The sequence below is a fragment of the Limulus polyphemus genome, unplaced genomic scaffold, assembly GCF_000517525.1.
Source record: "Limulus polyphemus unplaced genomic scaffold, Limulus_polyphemus-2.1.2 Scaffold250, whole genome shotgun sequence".
In the NCBI taxonomy this organism is placed as follows: Eukaryota; Metazoa; Arthropoda; class Merostomata; order Xiphosura; family Limulidae; genus Limulus; species Limulus polyphemus.
Window position 1 is genome coordinate 621,089 of NW_013665860.1, and position 12,486 is coordinate 633,574.

At 35.5% G+C, this 12,486-nt stretch overlaps 1 long non-coding RNA gene across 2 annotated transcripts in view; it reads right to left on the bottom strand.

Moving 5' to 3' along the window:
* Positions 1-2,882: 2,882 nt before the first annotated feature.
* LOC111085135 overlaps positions 2,883-12,486 on the bottom strand; it is a 97,541-nt gene continuing 87,937 nt past the window's right edge. For both annotated transcript variants that reach the window (XR_002609979.1, XR_002609980.1), the window contains exon 3: positions 2,883-3,199. This is a non-coding gene — a long non-coding RNA (uncharacterized LOC111085135). The remainder of the gene's footprint in view (positions 3,200-12,486) is intronic.

The window sequence follows — 12,486 nt, forward strand, 5'->3', positions numbered from 1 at the left end:
GTGGGTTTTAATGAAATAAAACCTAAAACGTTTGATGTGGACAAAGTGCCATCTCTAACAGACATGTAAACTAGTGGTTGTGGACAAATGTGTTTGAACCAATGAAACCAAGTGAACAGGTGTGCTTCAGTACACAGTATTACTTGTTATTGAATTCCATCTTGTTCCAGTTATCTTATAGTTTAACATTTAGTATCACAGTGGGTGTCATGTTGTCACAGTTGATATCTGATGCTGTAACATTTAGTATCACAGTGGGTGTCATGTTGTCACAGTTGATATCTGACGCAGTAACATTTAGTATCACAGTGGGTGTCATGTTGTCCCAGTTGATATCTGACGCAGTAACATTTAGTATCACAGTGGGTGTCATGTTGTCCCAGTTGATATCTGACGCAGTAACATTTAGTATCACAGTGGGTGTCATGTTGTCCCAGTTGATATCTGACGCAGTAACATTTAGTATCACAGTGGGTGTCATGTCGTTCCAGTTGATATCTGACGCTGTAACTTTTACCACAAATTATATTGTGTGCTATACCGTATAATTGACCAAGAAAAACTAGTTGTTAATTTTCACATTTCCTTTTCTCGTGTTTTGCTCATATCCTTCATTTTAAGTTTTATTCCAATTTGTTCTATTACCTTATTCTTTGGCACAATAAATTATTATACATAGATCGGTCTTACAGAATCTTGCATGTCTATTATGCTCCTGAATTCTGATTTTTGCTTGTCTTTTTGATTTTCTAATGTATTAGAATCTACATTCACAATGGCTGTATTAAATATTGTTTTTGCTCTCCATTCAGTCGTTAGAGGTTTGGTGTGTACATATTCTTAAGTTAGTTCTACTTTCAATAACTACCAGAGTGATTTGTCATTGTCTGTTTCCGTAACTTGCGTATGTCGTCGATGTTCAATTTGTCAATAAAAATACTTCTACATCATTTTTTCATGGTTAACCACGAAGCTTGCTTTATCAGTTACTCAACGGCTGTATAAACCCTATCATTCCTCCTGTTATTGTCGAGATAATGTGTTTATCATTTCATTAATTCTAATTATTTCACCATGACAAGTTAGACGTGTTAACCGGTTACACCACCCTAGTTATCTTAATGAGACAAGACAGTGGTTGTGTGTTTAGAACAAAAAACAAACAAACAGATAAACACGTAGGTTTGCCCAACTTTATTTTTCTTCCTACGTTACTTCAAAAAATATAGTTAACTGTACAGTTTTATATGTGTAACACAAAGAATGGATAAGTAGGTAGACCTGACTGACTGTGTAGTATCCCAAGAGATGACGCCACCAGCATCTTTCAGGATATTTTCGAATATTCGTACAAATCTACACAAAAGCTACCTTTGCTATCCACCCCTAATTTTGAACAGATAGACTAGAGAAAAGGAAGCTAGCCAACAGCACCCAGTTTCAACTCCTAGGCTTCTCTAATTACAAAAGTGGGATTTGACCGTTAATCCTATAACGCACCCACAGCCACAAAGTGCAGAGCGCGATATTCGGCAAAGAGACGCGAGCCATGGACCCTCGGAATCACAGGTCGGCACGCCAACCACTTGGCCACGCATGTACCTACACCTAAGAGAATTCGACGCTCTGTCCAATGAGGTGCCTAAGATCAACAAGTACTTTATCAGTTGATTTAAAGTATTAATAAGTGCATATATATATATACATTTATTAATACACACACACCCACAGATATATACATATATATATATATATGTATGTATGTGTGTGTGTGTGTATATATATCTATCTATAAACATGTATGGCTTTTGTCAAAGTGATAGTGTCACGCCAAGGGATATATTTGTACGTAGCTGTCCCCAGTTTTAAACCGATATATTAAAGTGAAGATAGTCAGTAAACAGCACCCATCGCCAACTCTCGGGTTAGGATTGTCTAATCAAATTGTTAAATTTGACAGTCACTCTTATAGCGTACCTATGGCCCCAAAGATCTAATAACGTGAGCATAGTTAGATAAACCGAGACAAACGCCCCTCGTTTCGCTGAGATTAATTCATGATTTTCTGTGGTATTTGTGTCTTGAGCTCTCGAGTAACACTGAAAGAAGAAACCCCAACCGTTAGGAGCCGCTGGTAAGTCATCTAATAAATCGAAACTGAGGAGTTCGCTTAATGAAACATTGTAAAGTTATCTTAGTTTCTTTGTAATTAAGATTGAGATGATTTTTTTTTGACAGTTATGTTCTTGACTTATAATGTAGATGGTATGACAGATTTATTAGAACAATATTCAACAATTCTGAGTTGAACTTGAGTTAACGAATTCCACAGTGTATCACGTAGCACCGAGATACTTGTGGTAAATGTCATGTTTACCTATCACTGTGTATCGTAAACGGCTTTTAATCAGGAATACAGAAAACATGTTCGGAGCCGTTTGCATGCCTAATTAAGAAAACCTTATTACTTATTTGTAGACGTGTCAAAAGTTGAAATGTTTCTTCAAAGCGCTTGGAAACCGGCGGTCCGCCCCCTGAGCCTAAACTCACGTACAGCTGACATGTATGGCACAGAAGTGAAACGTGACTTCACGGCTGTGTTTCCCTGCCTCAGGTATGTAGTAGCCTTGTGAGAACAGAAAGGAAGACAGGGACTAGAAATTATCTCCGATGAGGAAAATGTTTTTGTTTTTAGTTTATTAAAGTTTCTGGAATAGGTGTTAGCGGATTCTTTTTAGTTTGTGTACGTTATATAAGACATTGTAAGCTGTAACACACGTTAGTCATACATAATAATTATGTCTTACAACTGTGTCAGACTAGTGTAAAAAAAAAAACGCTTCAAAAATAGGTATGCTCATTCTTGCTCTTTTTATCATATTTTAAGGGAAATATGTGTCACAACAAAAAATATTAGTACAAATATATTAATATGAAATAATTTTTACTAATTTGAGTAACGCACTTTTGACAAGGTATATGTTTTCTAATCAAAAACTATGTTAGAAAATCACTATTTTTTCCTTATGCACAAGAACGTCCAAACTCAAAAGTTGAAACTTTAAGAAACTAAAAAGGAGGGGAGGAGTTAACTGGATTTTTCATTTGTTCAGTAGGATTCAGTTGTAGAGGGTGGACGTTAGACCTGGTTCTTCATAGTCATGTGCACATCCTCATGCAGGGTCACTGGAGTCCGAACCTATAATTAAAGAAAATAAACTAAAATTACTTGAAATGTAGTGCTTCAGGCTTCATGGGCTGGTGTCAGATTAGTGAAAAATTAATCGTTTTTTGTTTTGGTACTAATAACAGTTTTTCATTACTTTTCTTGCAAAACAACTACTAAACTTTACGTTTTGTTTTTACCACTTTCCTCACGTTATAAACATAAATTATTGTTTAAAAAGATATAATGTCAGTCGCTCGTGCTATTTTTCTTTTTCTGTGCTGCTGAAATGTTGTTGACAATGTAGACCAAGTTTAAAGAAAAAAACCATTAACCTTGGATAACCATCCAGTGGTCAATCAATGAGAATGAACCTGCTGTTAATCCTGTAATTTATTCTATTAGAAACATAAAAATTTAGAGTTTAAGCAGAGAAAAACTGGTAGCCAGTAAAAATACGTTGAACTCCCTATTCTAGGTTATAGAAATTAATGGATTGGTAATAAGGCAAAATAAGGCAAAAAAACGAAATAAAGACATTAATTATATCACTTCTCCAAAACCTGACAATGTCTGTTAGTTAATAATTGATTGTAATTGTTTTTATAAACAAGTCACAGGGACAGTTTTGCTGACGTGATAAGTCAAGCTTTCAATGGCTCACATCTCTGACAAGAAATATGATCGCAGGGACAGTTTTGATGACGTTACAAGGTATGGTACAACTATTCAAACTTTTTATGAGCCAATCATTCATTTGGACTTCTTTGCTTTTTTTTATAAACAGCTAAATACTGTTACTTTATTATGCAACTGTTTATCCATGAAAACCGATACGTATAATAAGTTCAGTTTTAATGGATTAGACAATGTTAATCTGTTCTCGAATTGTGGCCTTCAATTTATACAGGTAATCCTGTTAAAGCGTAGGAAGCGACGAGAAGTTTGCAATAGATAGGGTTTGTCAATGCACAAGGTCACCCACTGTATTTGTCTGCTCAAGTCATAAATAAAAGTGGGGCCATCTCGGTCTTCAACGTCTCTCAAAGGTTATGTTCATAATGAGAGACAAATGAATAGTGGCTGTCATATATCATTTGGCTCTTATTTCGTAACATCTTAAAAAGTAACAGACATATATAAAATTGCAATATACACACAGACATTACAAAAATCCTTACTTTGTGCGTTAGGCCTAAGACATGATATCTTATGCGTGTGTTGTACCGTATAATCTACGAATGACCTTAACAGTGGAGTCAGTGATCAATTGACCAAGTGGTTAGCGAGCTCGACTTGCAATCTGTGGGTCTCGGGTTCGAATCCACGTTCCACCAAACATGCTCGCCCTTTCAGCCGCGGAGGCATTATAATGTGGCGGTCAATCCCACTATTCGTTGGTAAAAGAGTAGCCCAAGAGTTAGCGGTGGTGGTGATGACTAACTGCCTCCCCTCTAGTCTTACACAGTTAAATTAGGGACCGCTAGCACAGATAGCCCTCATGTAGGTTTGCGCGAAATTCAAAAACAAACAAACAAACAAATCATCTTTTTTAGTTACGCCACTGAACTCTATTTCCATATATTCTCCCCACAATGATGTATTTTCGAAGGCTACGCATGTGATGCATCCCAAGGGAATCCCTAGTCGTGTGACTACCTGATAAAGCTAGGATAATTTGCTTTCACAGATATTTTGGGATCTATACTTGGGCTTCTTCTCCATTCACTGAATTACTTATGCAACCCTATATGACTGTTTAGCAAATATAAACTTGAAAAATAACAGTATAAGCTATGCTTTCACTTGTAAAAGTGGTTTCCCTTTCTATCATGCCCCAAGATTTATCAAGAGGTCTCCCTCTCTAGCATGCCCCAAGATTTATAAAGAGGTTCCCTCTCTATCATGCCCCAAGATTTATCCCAAACAAGTTTTGAATAGTAGCTGTCTGTAAAGTGTGCACTGCACGTCCGTATATCAAGATTAATAGATAACGTAACTGACAGCAGTGGGCCTCAAAATGTCACACAAGTGGTTTTCGAGTGCTACTAATAGATCAATTAACATGACGTCACAAATCAAAGGATTCTACCGCTAAATCATAAACAGCCCGATTTAGTGGCTTTGAAACTATGTAGCAAACACAGCAACATTATAACAAGATTATTATCATAAAACAACTTCTTCCGCACAGGGAATAAAACTCTGCTACCGCCAGGAGTATACAAGTTTGAAATTGTGGTACGTAATAAAAAGTACCATGTTATTCCAATGTTTTCACAGACGCAATATGTGATGAACACGGTGTTTAATTACTCTTTCTGTTGCACTTCTTTTTCGAAGCGAAAAAGCGGGAAATTAACTTTTTAATTTAATTATCATAAACCGTAAATTGAAAGCGAAGCAGTGAGCTTGCGTGTGATATGAGGCCTCTGCGAGATAAGGTTCGTTGACGTATTTTCGTTTTAAAGAAACGCTTTACTGCGAAAGATATTCAAGGAAGTTCGAAAAGCCTGTACGAACAGGGATCTAAAGTTATCTTTACTGATGAAACTTTCTTCATCAAAATTGGACAAAGTGTCACTCTACTAGTAATCGAGTTGCGAGGAAAATTAAGAAGTAAAAACCCATAGAAGGCATTTAGAAACGTTGAAACAATTAGCGAAGCTTTAGCCTTATATGAAGGATAGATAATTACGTTGCGTAGGCATTAGGCGTTCAAAGTTTCTAACAGAAGACCCACCTTCGACCTTCCCAGGAAGTAACCAATTACAAGATTAAATGACTGTTAATTTCTTTAATGAGTTTTAAGGAAAAAAACGGTACTTTCGAAAAACTTTTAAGTTTTGTTAATTAATGAGGATGACAAATGAGTGGTGTTCTGCATGAATTTCATCAAACAGTCTTGAAAACAAAGTTTCCATAATGTTAGAATATTTAACACAGGAAAAAATAAGTGTTATACAAAGTGAAAACAAAGATATCATTTAACACAGAGAAATTAAACGTCGAACTAAATTTTTGTTGTAAGTGAAAACAAAGATATCATTCAACACAGAAATTAAACATCGAACTAAATTTTTGTTGTAAGTGAAAACAATGATATCATTCCACATTGAAATTAAACGTCAAACTAAATTTTTGTTGTAAGTGAAAACAAGGATATCATTTAACACAGAGAAATTAAACGTTGAACTACATTTTTTGTTGTAAGTGAAAAAAAAAGATATCATTCAACACAGAAATTAAACGTCGAACTACATTTTTGTTGTAAGTGAAAACAATGATATCATTCAACACAGAAATTAAACATCGAACTAAATTTTTGTTGTAAGTGAAAACAATGATATCATTCAACACAGAAATTAAACGTCGAACTAAATTTTTGTTGTAAGTGAAAACAATGATATCATTCAACACAGAAATTAAACGTCGAACTACATGTTTGTTGTAAGTGAAAAAATGATATCATTCAACACAGAAATTAAACGTCGAACTAAATTTTTGTTGTAAGTGAAAACAATGATATCGTTCCACATTGAAATTAAACGTTGAACTACATTTTTGTTGTAAGTGAAAACAAGGATATCATTTAACACAGAGAAGTTAAACATTGAACTAGTTAGTTAGCTATATTAAATAGAAATTATCAAGTCATCAGAGAAAGTTTGTGTCAAATAGAAGAAATAAGAAAATATAAGAGCATCAAATCTAATGTTTTTGACATAGAACTATAATTCTGTATACACTCCAGAAACAAATATTTACATCTGTTTTTAAACCAAATTTATTTTAGTTTTTCATTAATTTTCGAAATTCTTTTGATTGGAATGGCCATTCTTATAAAATGGTCTCGCTTCAAGTTTAAAATGACTACTAATTATTTTTTACAAATTGCATTAAATTATTTTCACTTACATCAAATATGTAGTTCAACGTTTAATTTCTCTGTGTTAAATGATATCCTTGTTTTCACTTACAACAAAAATGGGGTGACACTAACTCTTTTGTGTCACCTTCTGTCAAATTTTACTTTTTTATCAATTGGGCATTTTAGGCTAAACAAAAGCCCCTACTTACAATCGAAACACTAACTGAAAAATCATTTCCGATATTGTAGCAACATACAGAGCGACAATATTACATATCCTGTTATTACTCCTGTTATTGGAAAGATGCATATCAAGGATTATGATCGGAAGTCAGAACAGTCCAAATGGCATCACTCTGGTTTTCGTGTCCACTATGACATGCATTTTTAGTTGTTTATATCCAGCATTTGCCTTCAGTAATCTGAAACCTATTTCATGTAATCTGACGGTACAGAAAGTATCTTCAGCCTGGAATTCTATAACTATTGAAGTTTCATTCACTCACCATTTAACACAGACTCGCTTCACAGTTAGTTATACCGTAACGTTTTACTCGTAAAATAAAATGCATTGAGCTCCTTAGTTTTGAAGGGGGTTACAGTATAGTCTATGATGGATCATAACACCCAAGTAGTGTCGTCAACGTTAAACTACAGTACTGACCCATCAGGCAGAATCCAACGCTTATGTAAACCTGATGAGGCCTGCCGAAGCGAGAGAATGCGCTAAAAGGTTTAATTATTTCGGTTCATTACTTGTGGGGCCCGGCATGGCCAGGTGGTTAGGGCGCTCGACTCGCAATCTGTGGGTCGCGGGTTCGAATACCCGTCACACCAAACATGCTCGCCCTTTCAGCCGATGGGGGCGTCATAATGTGACTGTCAATCCCACTATTCGTTGGTAAAAGAGTGGCCAAAGAGTTGGCGGTGGGTGGTGATGATAAACCACTTACACTTCTAAATTAGGGACGGCTAGCGCAGATAGCCCTCGTGTAGCTTTGCGCGAAATCCAAAGAACAAACAACTAAAAAAAACAAACATTCTTTGTGGAGTAGCCAATTTTCAAGGAATGTTACTACTCATCGTCAGTAACCTGGAGTTTGGCCGCAGCAAAACACGTTGATCAAATCGTGTATAAAATAGCCTTGTTATTTTCTATTAGATAAATAGCATGTTTCAGGTACACTGTACTCCGTCCTCTTTGGTAAAGTTCTTCGAGGATAAAAAGACACATTTTCAAAACAGACTATTTGGAGGTTTAAAAAACACTAACTTAAAAGAGCTTTCTCGTGAAGATTTCTAATTGTATATATTAGTGGTGAAAAATAATTTCTAACCTCGATTTTTATTTCGCTAGCACTCGCACAACCAGGAAATCTAGGAGCAGCAAAAAAACGTAACGTTTATTTTATATCTACGTCGCTTGGCAACCTATGTTACCCTGCATGTCGCAAAGAAAATTGAAGGGTCACATTCATAGCTTTGTTCTGTCGCCTCTTCATGTACGCTTGCTTTTAGTTTAATCTTTAAGGAAACCGTGAAAAATATTTTCTTTGCTGCTATTGAAAAATTGTAAAATTATTTTATACTTTTCATTTGGGCGGGAAAACTAAGTTTAATTTCATTGTAAATATTCGTCAGGATGATTAACATTATTTCATCAAGCTGACATTCCAGGAACCAAGAGGTAAGATGTAGCTATAAATATATACCTTAAACATTATTCCAACGAACTTGAACAAAGTCCATACTGAAGATTTCAGTCAATATGCACATAACATTCAAGGCTTTTTTATATAGAAATTTGGCACCCAACTGGATGCCCTCGCCCACTTGAGTGGGTGCTTATATAGTACATCCACTGGGGGCCCACCTACATGGTTTGGTCCCTACCAATTAGAAATACAAAACCGAAGGTACATGGGTAACAACACCTTACGGATGACTTCATCTCTGCCCCTTTACTATGCACACAGGATTATAGTTTAGGTCCCGTGAGCAAATTAGGAGCCCAGTGAAATATCCTGAAAAAAACCCGCCTTGACCATATTTATTTGCCAGGCTGGATTAATGGTTGGGTGGAAGGGATAGCTGCCCCTAGTCCTAAGTCCTTCAAGACAATAACTGGGACACTAGGATTTTTAATGCAGCTAAATATCCACAGATTTGGAAGTTCTTCGAAGAACTACTTTATCTATAAGATGTATTAGCTTTTCTCCTAATATTAGCACTTGAGAAAAACTTGGTGTATAAGATAATGTCTAGTAACTTCCGCTTACAAGCATTTCTAGCTTACTCCAGTCATAATTAGCTTGTTATAAAGTTGCACGGATTGCTTTTTTTTTTCTTAGCTTGGCCCTAAAAGCTCGAAGAGGCCCAGGCATCTTGTTTCTTTAATTCGACCCCGTGTCCCGACAAGTTGTGGAGAAGATAGATAACTGAAAAACAGTTTTTCTGTTTGTGGTTTCGGATGTGGTAAAGTGGATTTTAGACAGATTTACAAACTTTACTTTGGAAATGATCATATGATTTCAACATGTCATCACGTGTGTATAACATTAGCGTTTTTCGAGTGCAGTTTGATGTCTAAAACTCTCTCTCTGGATCACTTCCGAACCTGCAAGACAGCCTTTCGTTTCGCTCCTTGTCTCATTTCTTTTCAAATGCTCATTTTAAACGTGTTTTAAAATATATAACATTTCTTACAATCTGTTTAATGGCGGTGTTTTCACTTATGCACACGTGTGTGAGCGTGTGAAAGGTGTAATTCGAAAACTTTTCATCGGATTTTAATAAAATTTGGTACAAAGTTTGAGTATTTTCAAAGGACCAATTGATAGACTTTTAGTGAATATATGGCAAAGGTCAAGGTCACAATAAAGGTCAACCATTTTTATTATAATGATAGTAAACTGGGATTTTCAAAAACGGTCAGAACTTGAGAACAAGTTGGGATAGAAAGGGGACCTAGGCACTTATACCTATATTTTTGAATATGAAAAAAAATTGGTTGCTGCTACAAAATTCGAAGACATTGCTGATCTGGAGTTACACTCTGTGAGCCTTTCTAGTCTGCCCATATGTCTGCTTATAGATTTCCCTACCTATCTTTTACAACCCAACATATACTATGGCGTTTCAGGCAATTTTCTGCTTTAACTTTAGAAAATTTTAAAATAAAAGAAATTTAGTTAATAAACTAATAAACAGATTAAAGCGAGCCTTCATTAGATTTGTCAGTCGTAACTTTTTCTACATTCATGTTAGGAAACATTCTTCTCAAACTCTTTAAGCTACATTGACAAGTACCGGAAAACATGGTGTATAGGAAACTCACGGCTGAAGTTCACTTGGTTCTTGATCTTGTTAATATTACTTTTTCTGTTATACTAAACATGTAATTCACTAAAATGAACTGTCAATAACTTGTTTGTCCAAAACAAAAGACGTACAGACATGTAATTAAACCAGACAGACATATAGTTGGTCCGAGATAATTATACGACCAAGGGAATATTTTAAACCCCCTGCTATTTTGGCTATTTGACAGCATTTATAACCTGTCGTACTCCACTACATAAAGCTAGTCACCCCACCTTGCGGCAGTAAAGCGGAAATTTAAAGTTATTAAATTTTGTTGATCGCCTCGGGTCTTGCTCGATTACGTTGAAAAACCAGAGAACCTTTAATGGAAATTCAATTCGTTTTGAGGCGGAACTTAGCAATCAGGACGATGTAGCCGAAGCTCGGTGTCACATGTACGTCTCGTGGCTATGGCTTAGTGCGAAGATAAAGAGTTTGTGGTAAAAAAAAAAATACACACTAGCGCTGGAGATGTGTCTGACCTCAGGGAACAAATGATCCAGCAGAGACCGCCGGAATAGGGGACGAACTCAAGATAACCATTTCCATGTTAAGACTTTAGAACGGGTCAAGGACTAATACGGTTTTTGCTACGTCTGGTGCACGATTTCATCAGTTATATATTTTTTCGAAAGCACAGTCATGAATGTGATGGACCTTATATGTACTTTCGTAGTGATGTTCCGAACATAAACCCAACTTGATCCTAACGTCACATCATAGATACCGTTTCCAGGGTTTGGAAACCGAAAATGTTTAACCATGACAATAGAGCTCATCATTCTAGATTCATCAAACGCAGTGAATTGCTGATCAATTGAAATCGCTTTTTCATGTTGCGTTGCAAGTTATTTCTTCGCTTTCCAAAAGATGAGATCAGCTGGTCACTTGTATAAGTGACCGGCAGTTGTAGAGGAAGATAAGCATTGATTCTGTCAGTATAAACATTAACAGAATATACATGTATCAAGTTAGGTGAAGATAAACATTGCGTTCTTAATTTTGTCAGTATTATCTGAATATATCAAATCAGGTGAAGATAAGCATTGTAATCTCAATTTTGTCACTCTTATCTTAATAGATCAAATCAGGTGAAGATAAGCATTGTAATCTCAATTTTGTCACTATTATCTTAATAGATCAAATCAGGTGAAGATAAGCATTGTAATCTCAATTTTGTCACTATTATCTTAATAGATCAAATCAGGTGAAGATAAGCATTGTAATCTCAATTTTGTCACTCTTATCTTAATAGATCAAATCAGGTGAAGATAAGCATTGTAATCTCAATTTTGTCACTATTATCTTAATAGATCAAATCAGGTGAAGATAAGCATTGTAATCTCAATTTTGTCAGTATTTACCTGAGCGGCATATATGAAGTCGTGGGAAGATAAGAATTACGATCTTGTGGGTATTATCATGATCTGAATATCTAAAGTCTAACACAAAAAAGAAAAGTTTAAAATATTATAAGAAGTCCAGCACTCATTCGATTACATTTAAGATAAGGATTGCTACGCAGCAGGTCAAAGAAATACTGATGTTGGTAACATATTCCACAAATTTAACCTTGATCTAATATATAAGATAAAGTCAAACCATGCCAGGCCCGAGAATATGTTTTTTAAAATATTTTAAGGTAAAAGCATTTAACTATGCGTATTTACGAAAAACTTGTCAAGACATAAGCTTAAACTTGCTCTTAATGGCATTTCAGAGCTACAGTCCTCATGTCTTTTCTGATGTTCCATTCAAAATAGGTTTTGGTTTGTCTTAAAAAATAACAAGAACAAAACTTTGATCTGCAGCGTATAAATCATTTCATCTATGACGTCATATGAAAGCTAAAATCCATTTAGGAAGTGTCATCTTTACGTATCAGTGTCTGGAAAAATGTCGTCTTAGTTTAACGTATCAGTGTCTGGAAAAATGTCGTCTTAGTTTAACGTATCATGGTTTGGAAAAATGTCGTCTTAGTTTAACGTATCAGTGTCTGGAAAAATGTCGTCTTAGTTTAACGTATCAGTGTCTGGAAAAATGTCGTCTTAGTTTAACGTATCAGTGTCTGGAAAAATGTCGTCTT